The sequence below is a fragment of the Pelodiscus sinensis genome, chromosome 18, assembly GCF_052426305.1.
Source record: "Pelodiscus sinensis isolate ZL-2025 chromosome 18, ASM5242630v1, whole genome shotgun sequence".
Classification (NCBI taxonomy): domain Eukaryota; kingdom Metazoa; phylum Chordata; order Testudines; family Trionychidae; genus Pelodiscus; species Pelodiscus sinensis.
The window spans coordinates 25,472,200-25,488,986 of NC_143069.1; the positions used below are offsets into that span (position 1 = coordinate 25,472,200).

Below are 16,787 nucleotides of genomic sequence, written 5' to 3' on the forward strand. Positions count from 1 at the left end.
GGATGTCACACTGGTCTGACCAGTTCCAAGGACAGTTGGGCTGCCGTAGAAAGGGATGCAGAGCTGCTCTTCAGGAGCTCCATGGATTAGACCTATACTGCTGTTGAAGGAATTGGGGCTCTCAAATAAAAGAAGTCCCTTGCCTTAGAATCATAGAATCCCAGGGCTGGAAGAGACCTCAGGAGTCATCGAGTGCAGCCCCCTGCCCAAAAGCAGGACCAATCCCAACTCAATCATCCCAACCAGGTCTGTGTCAAACCAGGACTTAAAAACCTCTAGGGATGGAGATTCCACCATCTCCCTAGTTAGCCCATTCCAGTGCTTCCCCATTCTCTTAGGGAAAGAGTTTTTCCTAATATCCAACCTACACCTCCCCCACTGCACCTTGAGATCATCACTCCTCGTTCTGCCATCGTCACCACTGTGAACAGCCTCTGTCCATCCTCTTTGGAACCTTCCTTCAGATAGTTAAAGGCTGCTCTCAAATCCCCCGTCATTCTTCTGCAGACTAAACAAGCCCAACTCCCTCAGCCTCTCCTAAGTCATGTGCTCCAGCCTCCTAATAATTTTTGTTGCCCTCCACTGGACCCTCTCCAATGCGTCCACATCCTTCCTGTAGTGGGGGGCCCAGAACTGGACACAATACTCCAGACGTGGCCTCACCACATCCCAATAAAGGGGAATAATCACTTCCCTAGTTCTGCTGGCAATGTTCCTCCTAATGCATCCTAATATGCCATTAGCCTTCTTGGCTACAAGGGCACACTGTTGACTCATATCCAGCTTCTCATCCACTGTAACCCCCAGGTCCTTTTCTGCAGAACTGCTACTTAGCCAGTCGGTCCCAGCCTATAACAATTCTTGGGATTCTTCCATTCAAGTGCAGGACTCTGCACCTGTCCTTGTTGAACCTCATCAGATTTCTTTTGGCCCAATCCTCCAATATGTCTTGGACACTCTGCACCATATACCCTACCGTCCAATGAATCTACCTTTCCCCCTAGCTTAGTGACATAGGCAAACTTGCTGAGGGTGCAATCCATCCCCTCATCCAGTCATTAATAAAGATGTTGAACAAAACCGACCGTAGAACCGGTCTTTGAGGTACTCTGCTTGAAACTGACCGCCAGTCCGACATCGAGCTGTTGATCACTACCCATTGAGCCCAACAGTCTAGCCCGATTTCTATCCATCTTACAGTCCATTAATCCAATCCATACTTCCTTAACTTGCTGGCAAGAATAAGTCCAGGTATATCACATCCACTGAATTCCCCATGTCCACAGAGCCAGTTACCTCGTCATAGAAAGCAATCAGGTTGGTCAAGCATGACTTGCCCTTGGTGAATCCATGCTGACTGCTCCTGATCCCTTTCCTTATTCTAAGTGCTTCAAAATGGATTCCTTGAGGATCCCCTCCATGATTTTTCCGGGGAGTGAGGTGAGGCTGACCGGTCTGTAGTTCTGTGGATTGTCCTAAGGAACATCTTGGTACCATTTACCTCCCACAAATAAAGTACATACCGACCTATGTTCAGGACCAGGTCAAAGTTGACAGCATAACAGATAGTAAGTTGACAGTATGAAGACTAGGAAGTAAGCCCCCTTCTGCAAGGTAAGGGACGGTAACCAGGTAACAGGGGGTAGCAACCTGATACATCAGGAATGTATAAAAGTTCACCTCAAATGGTGTTCACCAGCTGACTGTGTGGGGGCACTGGATGGTGCTCAGTGGGTGTTAGGACATTGCCACGGCTTCCATAAAGTGTAGCGGCGCAGCGCTGAGTCTGTTCGCTGGCAACTATTATTGCATGTTGTTACGCAAAAAATCTGCTTGGGCGATTTCGAATCTTATCTGGTTTGTGGTCTCTGGGGACTCTGGGCACGGAGACCACATCCAGCGATAGTGACTCGGCTCTGCAACTTTAGCGAAGAGCCAGGTGGCTTGTACCTCATGCAGTAGAGAAGGCTCCAGACTTACAAACCAGGTAACAGAACTTTTGCGTTCTCCTCCAGCAGCAGGCGCTCCGACACAGCTGGACTGAGTACAACACCTGCAAATAACCCAGTTAGTTAATGCAAGCATAAAGAGAGGCAGCCTGGCCAGATGCAACCATTCATTAACTTCCAGGCCAGAGAGGGCTACGGTAGTACACCTCATAGTAAACAATGTGCAGCGCCTCGCACACCTGCTCCACAACCGGCGTTCCTAGGCGCCACCCCAAGATAGGCTCATGCTTGCTCCAACCCCAGGGCTCCCGCTGGCAATACTGAGGCGTAACAGACAAACCCTAGTCTCGTATGGACCGCTCCATCTAAACCAGCGAAAGCCTGATGCAAACCTACACAATTGGCTGCCTCGTTCGCCCTGAGATGGGGACACCGTGCAAACGAGACTCTTGCATCTACAGCAGGGCCTTGTCGTGGTGAGAACGCCAATGAGCACTTCAGTGGCGGTTACCTTCCTACCTCCCATTGACGTTCCATGGGAACTGAGCACCTTACTTTGTACCTTTCACCATCACGCCTCCCGTCCTTTGGCCAAGATCCATAAAGCTACATAAAACCCACCTGCAAGCAGCTTTATGGATCTAGGCCGAAAGACAGCGCTCATGTAACCCACACGCCTACTGGGTGGGTGTACTGTCCCAGCCAGTGGCACGGAGACCACGTCCAGAGACAGTGACTCGGCTCTGCAACTTTAGCGGAGAGCCAGGTGGCTTGTACCTCATGCAATAGAGGAGGCTCTAGACTTACAACCCAGGTAACAGAACTTTTGCCTTCTCCTCCAGCAGCAGATGCTCCTACACAGCTGGACTGGGTACAACACCTGCAAATAACCCATTTAGTTAATGCAAGCATAAAGAGAGGCAGCCTGGCCAGATGCAACCATTCATTAACTTCCAGGCCAGAGAGGGCCATTGTGATCTTCAGTCTAGTCTGGCATCCTATGAAGTGCACACAGGCCCTTCTCTTCCACTTGTTTAAACAGAGGCACCCTGGGGCACCTTAAAGACTAACACATGTATTTGGGCATCCACTTCCAGGGGTAAAAAACACTTGCACCTGCTTTTCCTCCGCAACAGCTGATGCCCAAATAAATCTTCAAGGTGCCACAGGACTCCTTGTTAGTAATGACTATTGGGGTTGCCCCTCTAAGGCTATGTCTACACTGCAGGCTTTTTGCACAAGAACAGCTGTTCTTGCGCAAAAACTTGCAGAGTGTCTACACTGCGTGCGTGTTTTTGCACAAGTATTACAGTACAGCATCAGCAAACAGGGCTTCTTCCGGAAGAGTTATTCCTCTCCCCACGAGGAATAAGCCCTCTTGCACAAGAGCTCTTCCAGAAGGCGGCAGTATAGACAGGCAACATGAATTTCTTGCGCAAAAAACCCCTACGGCTAAAATGGCCATCAGAGCTTTCTTGTGCAAGAAAGCGTCCTTACTGCCATGGATGCTCTTGTGCAAAAGCACATCTCTTCTGCAAAAGCACATGGCAGTGTGGACGCGCTCGTCTGGAAGACCTTTTGCACAAGAACTCTTCTGCAAAACAGTTCTTGTGCAAGAAGCCCACGTGTTTCAGAGGGGTAGCTGAGTGAGTCTGTAACAGGAAAAACTTAAAACACAACATATAGTCACCTTAAAGATTAACAAACCGTGTCGATGGGATCATGAGTTTTCCTGGGCATAGCCCACTTCTTCAGACGACTGGAGTGTTGTATGTCCAGAACCAAAATGAATAGGGGAGGAAAAAATGGGAGGGGGGAAAAGGAGGCAGTGGGTATGTAAATATCAAAGGGAAAACCCAGCTGGTATGTAACAGGCACCACTGATAAGAGTTGTTGGGAATTTCCCAGGAACCGATCGGGGTTTCTTAGGAACAAGTTTAAAAAGGGGTGAGAATCGGGGTGAACTGGGTGGATGCCTGGGTGAGGGTTGGGTCGAACAACGCAGGGAGGGAAAAGCAGGAGCGTGGGGCGTGAGGGCAGGTGAGCGCTGCGGTGAAAGCCACGTGCGCAGGCCGGGCCGGGCCCCTCTCTCCTCCAGCTGACTAGCAACTTCCACTGCTGGCCCACGTGGCCCTCGAAGGGCGGAGCTTCCCCTTTCCTGCGCCCGCCCCTGGGGCCCTCCAGCCAATGGGAAGCGAGGGCTAATGTTGCTGGTGTTTCAACATTCGGAGCCGGCTGGCACAGCTGCTGCCGCGGGCCCGGGAGCTGCGAGCAGGCAGGAGGCGGAGGTGAGGGGCGGGGGGCGGTGACTCCTGGCCCCCCAGCGCAGGGGGGTCCAGGTCCGGGTCCGTCCGGGGTTACCAGGCCGCGCACTCCCCTCGCTCTTGGAGGCGACGCTGGTGCCAGTGTCTGCTTCAATGCGACCCTACAATAACAAGCCCCAATCGGCTGAGTCGCTGCTTGTTTCACCTCGTGTCCCCCTGCGCTGCAGAAATCCCGCCTCTGCTGGGCCAGCCCCGAGACACGGGGTTGCCCCTGGATTGTAAGCAAGCTGCCCCCTTCTCCCCCATGCTCCCCGTTCCCTGAGTATCAGCCCTGCCCCCGCAGCCTGCACAAATCTTCATCCTTTAGGACCAAATAGGAAGGGGAGGGGGCGCGGGATTATTTTCTTTATTCCCACCCCCCCTAACGGAAGGAGCTGTTCTCTGTGTCTGTGTTTACAAACCAAGGAACGTGTTTCTCCCTGGTTTGGGTTGGGGGTTTTTTTTTGCCTGTTTCTTGACAAGATTGATTGAAATGTTGGTCTGACTAGAGTAGTCCCCAAGTTTAGCGCCCTGCCCTGAAGCAGGACGAAGTCAACCAAGACCTACGGGTTTGTCTAACCCTGTCTAATTCTTTCTTCCCACCCATGCTTCCCCAGAAGGGATCAGACAGGCTGTACACAGCGGGTGTTTAAGTCTCAGCTTGACAAAGCCCTGGCCGGGTTGATTTAGTTGGGATTGGTCCTGCCTAGAGCAGGGGGCTGGATTTGATGACCTTCTGAGGTCTCTTCCAGCTCTATGATTCTATGATTCCCTCCCCTTTCCTTCACCATCATTAATATCCTTTTGCAGTGAGTTCCAGAGGTTGATTATACACTTCAAAATACGTCCGTTTTAACTAGAGCTGGAAGGAAGTTTTCTGAGGGGATGTTTTTCCATTGGAAAATGCTGATTTTAGTGACCTTTTGTTTGGAAGGGGAAAACTCCACCATTTCAGAACATTAAAATGTAGTTTTCCATTCCTGAAATGACTCTTTGTTTGGTCTCTTTAAAGTTTATCTTCCGTAATCCACCGTACTACATTTAAAAAAAGTCAAAATCTAAACAAAACGTGAATTTATTTGCAGAACTGTGTGTGATCAGGAAAAAAAAGTCAAAATCCTGGAATTTCTAGTCCCAATTCAACCCTACTTTTAGCCACCTTGGTGCCAGGGATGTAAAATCTCATTTAATTAGCTAACCAGTTAAACAATATGTTGAACCAGTTAACCGATTAAATGGGACACGTAGGACGTGTTAAAGATGGACTTGGAGCAGCCCACACACCTACCCCCTTGGCACACTGCTGTGACTGCTGAGCAACCCTACCCGTGGCGTGCCAGAGTGCCCTCTGCCTATGGCTGGTGGAGGGCTGCTCCAGCCCCCTCTGGTTAACCATAACCGGCTTACTGGTTAACCATTCACTTCCGAACTTGGTGTCCCCACTGCTAACATTAGGACAGTGGTCCCCAACACGGTGCCCGCATTTGTATGCGCCCGCCAAGTGCTCAGGGCTGGCCTGGCCCCGGGCACGTGGCGCATGTGCGGTGCCAGAGCTGGCCCCGGGCGCATGGTGCACGGTGAGCGCCGGCCCCGGGGGCACCGCAGATTGGCTGCCCGCGCTATGGCCACGTGGCGCATGGGGGGAACGCAGGCTCCGGGCGTGCGGCACTTGCAGGGTGCGCCAGCCCTGGGCGCACAGCGCTTGGAGAGCGCCGGCCCCGGGCGCGCGGTGCTTGGGGGGGGGAGAGTGCCAGCGCTAGTGCCGGCCCCGGGCGCGTGGCGCTTGCAGGGTGCGCCGGCCCCGGGCACGCGGTGCTTGGGGGGAGAGCGCCGGTCCCGGGCACGCGGTGCTTGGTGGGAGGCCCGGCCCTGGGCATGCGGTACTTGTGGGGGGGGGGCGGCCCTGGGAATGTGTCTATGGGGGGGCCCCGCCCCCGGGTGCGCAATGGGGGCTCCGCTCCAGGGCGCCCTGCGGGCAAACAGCCACACCCCTTGGCGCCCGGCAACCTCAAATGGTTGGGGACCACTGCATTAGGAGAAGCCATTGGCTGCCTCCCCTGCCCCGCCCCATTCCTTCTTTGACATTCCCCTGCTCCCATGGGGGTCACGCTGCCCCCCTTTGAGAGCTGATGCTGAAAAGTGCTGGGAAAGCTCGGGGCGATTATCTGCCTGACCCCGGTGAATAGGAGCTGCCAAAGGCCCTGAAGTGTGACAGACCCTGGAGCTGTGACCGGCCCTTTCACCCAGCAGGATGTGCCGAATGCCCCAGAGGACCAAGGGATGGTGGGCGTGGCACTTCAAGCACACCTTGATTTTCTTCTGTCAGGGCTGGGGCATCGGACCGTCCAGGCTGGGTTCCTGTGATTTCCCGCGTGTGCTGGGCGGATGGTTTCCTGTCCAGTGCAGATTGCTGCTGGTGCGGGACCTCTGCATATAAATGCTGGGTAAGTCCTGGTGGGTTTTTAATGGGCAGTGTCATGTGGTTTGGTAACTCAGGGTGCCCCTGTATAAAACTATGGTACGCCCACATCTTGAATACTGTGTACAGCTGTGGTCTCCTCACCTCAAAACAGATATTTTGGCCTTGGAAAGGGTTCAGAAAAGGGCAACTAACATGATTAGGGGTTTGAAACGGGTCCCATATGAAGAGAGGTTAAAGCGATGGGACTTTTCAGTTTAGTAAAGAGGAGACTGAGGGGGGATATGATAGAGGTCTATAAAAACATGAGTGGTGTGGAGAGGGTGAATAAAGAAAAGTGATTTATTAGTTCCCATAATAGAAGAACTAGAGGACACCAAATGAAGTTAATGGGTAGCAGGTTTAAAACTAATAAAAGAAAGTTCTTCTTCACACAGGGTGTAGTCAACCTGTGGAACTCCTTGCCAGAGGAGACTGTGAAGGCTAGAACTATAACAGGATTTAAAGAGAAGCTAGATAATTTCACGGATGTTAGGTCCATAAAAGGCCATTAGCCAAGAGATAGAAATAGTGTCCCTGGCCTCTGTTTGTGGAAGGCTGGAGAAGGATGGCAGGAGACAAATCGCTTGATCATTGTCTTTGGTCAACCCTCTTTGGGGCACCTGGTGCTGGCCACTGTCAGCAGACAGGCTACCCAGTACTGCCGTTCTTATGTTAGGGTTCTTGGTTGGGGCACAGGGCAGAGCCCATCGGTTCAGAGCTGCTAAGAGCAGAGTTATTTGCACTTACGTCCCAGCCAGACTCCCTCGTATCCCCTAACACAGGGCTGGGGGGATCCTTTTTTGGGTCGGGGGCCACAGAGAAATCCGTCGGGCCTTGTAGGAGTTGGGCGGCAGGAGTGGAGCTTAGTGCCTACGGGGCCAAGGGAAACAGAGAGGGCACCATGTCCACAGGGCCGGGGTGCCATTTTCCCTAGGGCCTCCGGGGGGGTGGGGGAGGGAGTGTGTCTATGGTCTAGGAGCCAGGGCCCACCAAAGATGAATCCGACCCAGGCTCTGGTACATCTCTGCAGCGCTGCCGGCCGGTTCCCCCACCTCTTGGTCCTCAACCCAACTAGACCCGCTTCCCGACGGCTGGTTGCCCCCCGGTGTAGCCAGACATAAAGCCCCATTTTAACATCCATCTTTGTCTGCTTAAAACCATGCAGGGCACATAAGAGCTGGAAAACAGCATATTCTTTGAAAACCTTGGAGCAGGAGGTTTAGATATGCTGGCTCAGTGACCGTGACCAACTGTAAGCAGAGATAAGAGGGTGGTCGAACTAATTGTTGACCAAGAGGCTGTACATCGTGCCCTTGACTGAAACCCATATTGATACGAACACATACCCGTCCACGGGAGAAGGAATCTCCCGCCCAACAAGAACATCCGGCAGTCCTAATTTAGTTATCTTCCTCTCTTACAAGTGTAAATTAACTTGTAACCTGCTTGTAAGAACTGGCACCACAAAATGGACCAGTAAAATTTGGCCTCTGAAGATAAGAAAGAGAATACGGGCCCCCAGGGGTATAAAAGATGAGCCCAGCAGCACATTTGCTTTGTGTGTCAATCTACCATCTATCTGCTAGTCGGGTTTGGTGTTTGACCTCCCGAGGTTCCAGAGGGGACGCCCACCTCGTATTCGTCTTTCCGAGGAATTGAGAGACCGGCCCTGGCCTGACACGCTGGAGTCGAGAGGCACAGAAGGGGGTAAAATTTGTACCTGGATGTGGTCCTTTGTTTAAGTATATATACATAGTGTTAGAGCTCTTTAAAGATTAAGCTGTCACTTGGTACCATTATTTTCTATTTTCTATCTTTACCTTTTTCCTGTAACCATTTTAAGATCTATATTTTGTTAATAATTAAGAAATAGAGCAATAGCCATTGTAACCATATGATTTATAAGTTCCTTTAATAAACCTGTAACTGTTTAAGTTTTTAACCTGACTCCTTCAGTTGCTGTAATAGAACCAAGCACAATTTAAAAGAACTTCAGCCAGTCATAAAAGGACAGACATAGGGAGAGCTTAGGCGTTTGGATCTGTGTCACTCCCAGGTGACAAGATCCGTTGGGGCACCTTTCCAGCCTTTCCCAGGCTGCCCGCTGCGAAGGAACTTTTGTGTTCTAGCAGTTAAAATCTAAAGTGTAATAAGCTCTTCCTACACACTAGGGCGTCTGTTAGCCTGTTTGGCTACCCTCTGCGACAGGACCTTGGTCCTAGCAGTAAAGTCACGGACGTTAAACACTCGAGGCTCCTTTCAGCCTTCTGGGCTGCCCGCTGCGACGAGACTTCGTGTCTTAGCAGTTAAAGACTTAGGAGACATACCCACACACACTGCCCTGACCGTCGGCTGACACCCGGTCAGCCCCGCTCCCTCCAGCCCCCTCCCAGCCAGCCCTGCTTCCCGGCGGCCGGTTCCCCCCCACCCCCTCTCTTCCAGCCAGTCCCGCCCCCCCCCCCCCCTTGGCCCCTGCTGTTCGGTATTTTTTTTAAACCATCTGGTAACCCTAGCAGGTGGGGGTGAAAAGTGCATGGAAATGCCTGCACAGGCGCGTCTGGGAATGAGATGCTGCTCTAACATCTCCGCCTCTGTTCACTTCCAGCCCCTGCCTCATGGCGCTGGCCCCCCGTGGCCTGGGCAGGCCCCCCAGGCGCACCATGGCCCGGCATAGCAAGCTGCAGAAGCACGTCCTGAGCCTATACAGGCAGTTCCTGCGCACCGGCCGGGAGAAGCCGGGATTCCTGCCTCGCATCCAGGCTGAGTTCCGGAAGAAAGCCAGCATCCCCCGGGCCGACGTGATGCACATCGAGTATCTGCTCCGCCGTGGCCAGAGGCAGCTGGCGCAGCTCCGAGACGCAAACACCAAACAGATGGGCACCTTTGTCCAAGCCAAACCGGAGGAGCAGTGACCCCTGCTGGTTGGCGCAAGCGTCTGTCTTGTACTGGGACGGTTGGGGGTGAATTCACAGATCAGCCTTCCTGGTTCTCACATCCCTGTGCACCCCTCGTGTCCAAACACAGGTGCCTGGCTTGGCATTTGCTGAGCTAAGGTGTCTTTATTGGCAGCCAAGCTTTTAAACAGTTCAGGTGTGGATGGGTGATCTGGAGGAGATGCTCTTGTTTCCAGGACCTGGTACACAATTCATTCTACCCCTGCTGGCTCCTCTCTTCGGGTATGTCTACACTACAGCGCTAGTTCGAACTAAGCTAATTCGAACTAACGCGTCTAGAACTAAAAACTAGTTTTGCTAATTCGAACTAGCAAGTCCACATTGAGTGGACTCTGAACAGGGCTTAAGGATGGCCGGAAGCAGTGCCAGCAGGGCATCAGAGGAGGACTTAGAGCGTGGAGATGCAGTCTCAGGCTAGCCGAGGGCTGCGCTTAAAGGGTCCCGACCCCCACCCCGGACAGACAGTTCTAAGGGGTGCCCCGCTTGAAAACCAGTCCCGGCTTGGAGTGCCCGGAGTACCCACACTGGGCACATCACACCACTCAGCCATCAGTCCGGCTGCACTTGCCGCAGGCTGCCATCTGGGGAGAGGGGGTAATCGGGGGGCTGCAGGAGAGCTTCCACCCCCAGAAGCCTGCAGAGCCAGCCCAGTCCTCCCCATCGGGGGCTCGTACCCCATTCCTCCCTCACCTCCTTCCACTTACCCTTCCCTAGCCCCCCTTCTTATTGATGTACAAAATAAAGATAACGTTTCTTCCAACATTGACTCTGTCTTTATTGAACAAAACTGGGGGAGACTGGGAAAAGGAGGTGGGAGAGGGGAAGATTAAGGCTGGGAGAGGGGAGGGCAACTAACATGATAAGGGGTTGGGAACAGGTCCCAGATGAAGAGAGGCTACAGAGACTGGGACTGTTCAGCTTAGAAAAGAGGAGACGGAGGGGGGACAGGATAGAGGTCTCTAAAAGCAGGGGTTGGGTGGAGAGGGTGCATTCAGAAAAGTTCTTCATGAGTTCCCATAAAGAAGGACTAGAGGACACCAAAGGAAAGGACTGGGTAGCAGGCTTGAAACTAGTAAGAGAAAGTTGTTCTTGACAAAGCAAATAGTTAACCGGTGGAACTCCTTGCTGCAGGAGGCTGTGAAGGCTACAACTAGAACAGAGTTGAAAGGGAAGTGAGATCAAGTCATAGAGGTTGGGTCCATGGAGTAGTCTTAGCCAGGGGGTAGGAGTGGTGTCCCTGCCCAAAGTTTGTGCAAGGCTGGAGAGGGATGGCACGAGACAAATGGCTTGGTCACTGTCTTTGGTCCATCCCCTCCACGGTCCCTAGGGTTGGCCGCTGTCGGCAGACAGGCTACTGGGCTAGATGGACCTTTGGTCTGACCCAGGACGGCCATTGTAAGCTCAGGGCTCAGGGTCGGGGGTCTCAGTGGACCCCCTTGATTTTCATGCAAACCTGCTCCTGGGTGGCCAGGCTGGCAGCTCTCCTGCCCTAGATGGCCACTTTCCTGTGCCTAGTGTGGAGATCGTGGACGAGGTCCACGATGTCCGCACTAGCCCAGGAATGTACCCGCCTCTTGCGGTCCCGGGCAAGCTTCCGGGAGCCGCCAGCCTGGTCCCGGGAAGAGGGGGTGGGCTGGGGGACATCGGGTGGGTGGCTCTGTGCCGTGCCAGGTGCAGGGTCTGCTGGCTGGGTGCTAGCAGGCTTGCACCTGGCACGGGCACCGTAGCCAGCCCGTGCCCCTTTAAGGGATCCGGGGCCGGGAGGGGGGCATAGAGTTTCCCTGGTGTTGGCCAGAGTGGCCACCAGGGAAACCTGGGGAGGGCTAGCCTCCCACTCGTTCGAATTAAGGGGCTACACAGCCCTTAATTCGAACTAGTAAGTTCGAACTAGGCTTAAGCCTCGTAAAATGAGGTTTTCCTAGTTCGAACTAAGCGCTCCGCTAGTTCGATTCAAATTCGAACTAGCGGAGCGCTAGTGTAGCGGCTATGAATGTTAGTTCGAACTAACGTCCGTTAGTTCGAACTAACATTGTAGTGTAGACATACCCTTCCATCCTTAGCCAAAGAGGAACAAGCCAGTTAGCCCAGGGAAATAAAAGAAAGGGAGAGCGGTGACGGAAAACCCTGTGTCTGTCATTTTTTCAAATGATCTCTCTTGCCTAAAAGCCTGTCAGGGATTGGGCTCTGTTGCAGGAGGTGCTGGCGAAACACTCCGTGGATTTGGGTGCTACAATTCCTGAGTGTCGTCCGCCTTCCTGCCCCCTCCCCCCACCGAAGCGCTTTGGAAGGCTCACAAAGGACAGAGACCTGCCTTTTGAAAATCCGACTCCCCACCGGTGTCTCAAGACAGGCGGCTCTCTCTCGCCAAAAACGGAGGCAGCAGCGTGGGATGACAGGTAGCCAGGTCGCAAGGGGAGGTGCTTTTTAGACCAGTTCCCTCCTGGCACTCCGTACTGCTGCCTCTGTATCAGAGGCAGCAGCACAAGCTGGCAGCAGCCCTTGCCTGGGGGCTGGGTCTGAGCTTCTGGACCTGGTGCAAACTGGAACTGAGCGAGGCTGCCTGCCTGCCTGGCTCCTAACACACTGTAAATGCAGAGCCGCAGAGGGGGTAGGTCCCGCACCCAGCGCGAGCCAGGACTGAGACAGCTGGCCCCTGGGGACTATCGAAAAGTCAAGTAACCGATAAGAAATCATGAGGTTAATTGACTACTCAGTGAATATCTAACGTCCCTAATCCCTTTTCATAGTTCCCCTCTGGACTCTCTCTCCTAAAGCATGGCCCTGAGATCTGGACACAGTGCTCCAGCTGAGGCCTCCTCCGTGCCAAATAGCTAGGAGAGTGACCTCCCATGTCTGCCGTACGTCTCCTACCACGCCCCAGGGCTATGCCCTCTTACTGAAGGGCTTTGTGTCTGAGATCGCTTCTCTCCTAGGCTACGTCTACACAACGAGTTTTTTTGGCAACAAATATGCTAACGAGGGACTCTATGACACGCAATGTCATTTGCATATTTTCTGCCGATCTGTTTTTGTGCTCGGGGTTTGTGCGCAAAACCAAGCCATGTGGATGTTTACTTTTTGTGCAAAAAACCCCCTTTTCCCACAAGATCCCTATTTCTGCAAAAAGGCCGACCGATCTTGTGCAAAAAGGGGCTTTTGCCTAAAAAGAAAACATCCACAGGGCTTGTTTTTGCGTGTTCTTGCGAAAAAACTTGTGGCGCGTCTACACTCTACGTGTGTTCTTGCAGAAGTAAATTTGCAGTAAAGCATCAGAGAACAGGGCTCCTTGCACAGGAGTTATTCCTCTCCCGACGATGACTAAGCCCCCTTTGTGCAAGAGCTGTTGTGCAAGAAGGTAGCATGGACGGGCACCAGGGGCTTCTTGAGCAAGACACTTTTATGGCTAAAATGACCATCAGAGCTTTCTTGCACAAGAGAGCGTTCACACTGCCATGGACGCTCTTGTGCAAAAGCCTATGGCAGGGTGGAGGCACTCTTGCACGAGACCTTTTGCGCAAGAACTCCGGCGTGAAACAGCTCTCGTGCAAGAAGCCTGCAGTGTAGGGCAGGGAGCAGCCTATGAGGGAGGGGGAGGGACCCCTAGTAATGGCTCAAACTTCCCAGGGGGGTGGCCAGAGGCAGGACATTTGCCTGGCAGGGTGAGGGGGGGGCGGTGACCTCACAGGGGCTTTGGGCAGCCCTCAGCATATAAGGCAAAGGGCAGGTGGGGAGGTGATGACCTCACAGAGGGACCCACATCTCAGGCTGATAAAAGCGGGGGGCGGGCCCAGGGGACTTTGGAGACCCCCGGTTGCTTTAGCTCTGGTGCGTCTCCTCCTCACGGTTCCTTCGCGTTCTGTGAGTTCCACATCCCGACACCTTTGTGACGAAGGTAAGAGCCCCCAGGGGTTGGATCCCGCCCGGGGCCGGCTGGGTTCCAGGCAGGCCCAGCCCTCGGTCAAGGGCCAGAAGGTGATTCCTCACCTGGGCTGCATCCTTAGCGCCACTGGGGCTTTCTCCTGGTTGGTTTCCCTTTTCCTCCATCCCCCCACATTTCTGCTCTGTTCTTGCCTCCTCTGTGACCTTCCCTTGCTGCCTCCCCCAGCTTGGGACCCAACAGACTAGCTGAAGGACGGGGGGTGGTTTGCAGGAGCCGTGGGGTGGGGGATGTAGCCCCCATTGTGGGGACTGGGGAGGTGGGGCTGGAACAAGTCTATGCCGGTGTCTTTGGGGAGAACGCTCCACCCCCCACACCTTAGATTCTCCCCTGATTGGCCAAGAAGGGGCTGTTGATGGGCAGGAGACTCGTGGAATGAGGAGTAACGGTAGTTTGAACTAGGAAGCCTAGTTCGAACTACCTAGTTCGTGCCCCGTGTAGCCGCGCTGCACGGGGTTCGAACGAGCGGGGTTTTAAAAATGGCGGCTCCCCGCTTATGCAAATGAAGCCCGGGAAATTCAAATCCCGGGCTTCATTTGCAAGTGCGGTATGCCTACATTACCCTCCTAGTTCGAACTAGCGGGGTAGTGTAGACATACCCTCAGGTCCTTGCAGTGCCTGTGCAAGACCGAACCGAGAAGCAAGGGGCCATTTGGGGGCTGGGGGCAGTCGCTCTGGGGAGCTGGAACCCCTGGATTTCGCTCTGCAGGCTGCGCCCCAAGCTCCCCTTTGCTCCCCTCATTTGCAGCATGGCCAAACGTTTTCGGCTGTGGTTCAAGAAAGCCCTGAAGATGGCCCCAGGGCCGGTGGGGAGCAGCTTCTCCGTCCCCGCGGGCGGGGAAGCTGGATCCCACCAGCTCGGGGCGACTCGCCCACCGGCCAGGCCCCCCCGGACCTGGCTCCAGAGGCGGCTGGGCAGGCGGGACCCAGCCCAGCGGGGGAGCCGGGTAGGGTGGCTCCGGGGCCTCCTCTGTGGAGAGAAACACCTGCCCCGGGAGCCCAGCCCCCATTACCACCAGGGGGCATCGCCCTGCCCGGCCCCCGGGGACCTGCCAGTCTCCGGGAGCCCCCAGCCCGTCGCTCCCCGCACCAGCCCCTGCAGCTGTGGGTCCAGGTCCGTCAGCAGCAGCGCCTGGGCCTCCAGCTGCAGCCGGGCCACCTCCTGCAGCCGCTCAGACCCAGGTGAGGGGCCGTGAACACGCTGGGCCCAGGGGCTCACCCAGTATCCCGGGGGGGCAGCCCCAGTGTCTGCCCCGCAGCCAGGGCAATGGATGGGGGCGGGGGCTGCTTGGCTCTCTTGTTCCTGGTGGGGGCTCTGCTGAGGGCGTTGGCAGATGTGAGGGTGGAAGGGGGATGGGTCCCTGCGAGGGGCGTGTGGGGCCCAACCTGCCCTGGGTCCCTGACATGGGGGCGCGTGACCCCTGCTGGCCGCTGGAGTCACCCTGGTCCCTTCCCGCCCGCACAGAGCCCCCCTGCGCCTCGGCGGAGCTCTGCCAGGAGCGGATGGACTCCCGGGTGGAGGAAGGGGCCATCTACGACATCGAAGAGCAGCTCCACACCCGGGACACGGTAGGAACCTTCTCCACACGGGGGGGACCCGAGATTGTCCGGCCCCTTCCCAGCACGTCCCCCCCCCTCCAGGAGGGGCTTGTCCCTGGGGATCCCCTTGGGGCCCCTTCTCCTGCATGACCTGGGCCCCCCAACCTGGGGGCTCTTGTCATGCACCAGCTGGGCCCCCACAAACCTGAGGCAGCAGTTGGGGGGGGAGTGTGGGTGCTTGGACAACCGGCAGCTCCCACCTCCACTCCTGGGAGGCCTGAGCCCTGCAGCTGTCCGTGGGGGGCAGGCAGGCCCCAGGCTCACAGACTCTCTCTGGGGTGCAGAGCCCAGCCTCCCTGCAGCGGTTCCTCTTGGCCATCCCCCTCGCCTGCCTCGCCGCCCTCCAAAGGGGCGAGGACACCCTGGCGCCGCGCTGCTGCAAGGACACCATGATGGCCAGGATCGTTGTAAGCGAGTCGCGGCAGCCGGGAGGAGGGAAGGGGATACGTGGGGTGGACAGGGGTCTGCCTGGGCCATGGCGGCGGGTGGGGGTGCTGGAAACGGGATGGGTGGAGCCAGGAGGGCTGGAGGTGGACATGGGGAGGGTGGGTGGGGATGCTGGAGGAGGGAGGGACACAGAAATGGGGCAGGTGTGGGGTGCCGGACAGGAAGGGGGATTCGGGACAGGGAGGGGTCTCCCCGGGTCATGGGGGGCTGGAAGGGAGACGAGCGGGCTGCTGGGGATGCGCCTGGGGAGCAGGGATGAGGAGGTTCAGAGGCTGGTCACCAGGGCAGGGAGGGGCAGGAGACGGCCTGGGGACAAGGACTGAGCTGGTCCCGATTTGGGAGGGGGGTGCTGGGAGGGGCCCTGTGCCGGGCAGGGGGGCTACAGGGCAGCGGGAGGCAGTGGGGTTGGATCCGGCTGGGTGGGGGCGCTGGCCGTGTGAGCGTCTCTTGGGGGCCCCAGCCTCACACGCCCCTTTTTCCCCTTGGGTCTCCCAGGAGATCATGGAGGACTCGCCCCCCCGCTGGTCTTGGCCGACTGCCTCAACGCCGCCTGCAGCCTCAGGTACCGACCCCCCCCCCCCGCCGACTCCCCCAGAGCAGATCCCCTGGCCAGGGAGTGGGAAAGTCTCTGTCTCCTGCTGCTGAATTAACAGCCTCTGCCCCTCTCTCCTGCCAGCACCTTGCAGCCTCCCCTGCGGGCCCAGCTCCTGAGCCCCCTGCTGACGGCGGCCGTGGGACAGACAGTGTCTGGGGACTGGCAGCAGGAGCCCATCCACACGCAGGTACGTCCCTCCGGGCCCTGCTCCCGGGCTGGGCTGGAGCTCCAGAGAGGAGGGGGGGGGGCAGAGGGAGGGAAGAAGCTGCAGGATTGGATCTTTCCCTCCAGGGTTCCCGTTGCTCTCCCGGGGGGCCCGTCCCTTCCATGCCCAGCCTGGGCTCCTCCCTGCTCTGCGAGGCGGCTCAGACCCTGCTCAAGGCTGCACCCCGGAGCCAGCGGGTGGCCTGGATCCCCCAACCCCCCTCTGACCCAGGGCTCCCCCTTGTCTTGCAGCAGTTCATCCGGGCCCTTCCCTACGACCTCCAGGCCCTACTGGCGAGCCTCCTCGCCGAGTCCCCAGACACCGCCCGGCTGCAGCT

The 16,787-nt window shown here is 56.0% G+C and overlaps 1 long non-coding RNA gene across 1 annotated transcript in view; it reads left to right on the plus strand.

The window, feature by feature from the left end:
- LOC149523310 (uncharacterized) overlaps nucleotides 1-16,426 on the plus strand; it is a 32,229-nt gene extending 15,803 nt beyond the window's left edge. The window contains exon 3 of the long non-coding RNA XR_016347087.1: nucleotides 16,327-16,426. This is a non-coding gene — a long non-coding RNA (uncharacterized LOC149523310). The remainder of the gene's footprint in view (nucleotides 1-16,326) is intronic.
- The last annotated feature ends 361 nt before the right edge of the window (nucleotides 16,427-16,787 follow it).